The 1968-nt window shown below is 37.7% G+C and overlaps 1 pseudogene; it reads right to left on the bottom strand.

Moving 5' to 3' along the window:
• Positions 1-230: 230 nt before the first annotated feature.
• LOC149518125 (uncharacterized) lies at positions 231-1968 on the bottom strand (annotated as a pseudogene).

Below are 1968 nucleotides of genomic sequence, written 5' to 3'. Positions count from 1 at the left end.
AAACATATTCCAGAAGAATTGAGATTTAAAACTAAAAGTTTTACCAAATTTTATGTGAATTAAGAAAATAGTTTTTCAAACTTCATATTCTTATATGATTATTTAGACAATAAATTATATGATTTATTTTCAAGAAAAAAATGCTTTTTGTTTACTTAAATTTTAATATAATTATTTTAACAATATCAAATCTTCAAAAATGCATTTTATAACATTATTGCTGATTAAAATTCACTGCATGTGCCACCTTTTTAACAGCCGAACATAAGTGGATTACGTACTGAAATTATAGACGCAAGTAGTTGGAGTATTAGTAGAGTGCCTAGTCAACTACGTGAAGTAAATGCAAAAGCCTTTGAACCAAATGTGATTCCTATTGGTCTTATGGCTGTTTTCATTATACGGAACACTCGCAGGCAGTGGAAGTTGTCAAAAGGAATTGCTTCAGAAGGCTTATTGAGAAAACCAAGCTTGATCCACGCGTATTTGTAATGGCCATGAAATCAACGCAAAACGAGTTAACAAATGCTATAAAGATCACCAAACTTGCATCGACTCTGATATTATTGCCGAAAGACTGGTCCATGATGGATGCTTTATTGTTCAGCTAATCCTGGTGGAGTACCCACAAGAGGATTTTTGCCAATTTGGACGTATTCAAACTGACATTCGATATGATTTTACTGTTCGAAAACCAACTTCCTTTCTTTGCGCTCTTCCAGCTGTACATGAAAGAGGCGCAAGGACCAGAGATGTGGTCTGAAAAGTACTGTCCCACTAACACGAAAGATATCAAGCGTCTTCCGGACCATCACGTTGCGAATGTAAGGTTCAGTGTTGGAGTGCACATTCAATTTGGGGATTTTAAGCTCTTTCCCTTCAAATTCTATATCTAGCCAGTCTGCACTTTGATCATCTACAGCTTTAAGCTCAACCAGCGTCATGCAACATTGTCGCATTGTACACTTTCAAATTTTCCTTTTGGGGCCATGGATGGATCTGAATTTGAGGCGTAATTTTTGACCAGATGGCATCCTAACAAACCGGTGAAGTGTCGGAATTCTGTATCCTCGAACCTTTTATCCCATGGAATATCAAAGTAGAGGCCAGCATGATAAAGAAAGGGAAAAGCAGAGGCAGGGGCAGCACAAGAATCAAATTTGTCTTCACGAGGGAAGTGACAGAATAACTTATAAAGTTCCTCAAGCACAAACAAGGGGATCTGTTTTTAAAGTAAGATCAAGTCCCTCCGTAGAACAGCTGACCACGTTCCTTTTAATAAGAAGTCTTTAATTCCCAACTCTTTTGCATTTTCCTTCTCATAGTTCCTCAATAAGAGCTCGACGATAAAGAGTGCATCATAAAATTTCATCACTGCAATGTCTTCGCCAATGATGGATGATGGTTCATAACAGTTGAGAATTGCTTTGTCCTTGTGTCCAACGAAGCTCCAAAAATCTTCCAATGTCGTAGTCGAAGTCCTTTCACAAAATTTCTTTTGATAGCTCAATTTATACTTTGCCATTTTAGCCAAAATCGTTTTTCTGTAATGAAGAGGGCCTATTGAAATTAATTGAGGAGTATAGGCTTGTTCGTGTCCTTGACGAATGTTCTTGGGGACCTCGTAGATAACCCTTCCTCGGACCCAAGCTCCAAATCATCATCATCATCATTATCTTCCGAGTCATCGTTTGCTGGATCTTTCTTTTTCCCAAATGATGGAGAGTCGATAGCGCGTAATGGATCCCATCTCGGTGGCATTTGTTCGATCTCCTTTTCATGTAAACAAAAGTCAAACTGACTAGTTAGAAACGGAATCAAATCCTGAATATTCTCAATTTCTCGCCTAGGCCTAGTTGCTCTGATATGAGTTCTTGTTTGTAATATGTGGTTCTTGGCCAGCATTCGGACAACCACAAAAATTATGGTATTACTACTTAAAACTTAGAATCTTAAGGGCATTGTAAA

Source organism: Durio zibethinus, chromosome 7 (assembly GCF_047325235.1).
Source record: "Durio zibethinus cultivar Kanyao isolate XHJ-2024 chromosome 7, ASM4732523v1, whole genome shotgun sequence".
Taxonomy (NCBI): Eukaryota; Viridiplantae; Streptophyta; class Magnoliopsida; order Malvales; family Malvaceae; genus Durio; species Durio zibethinus.
Note: the sequence above shows the minus strand (reverse complement) of the source record. Positions and strands in the feature narration are given on the sequence as shown.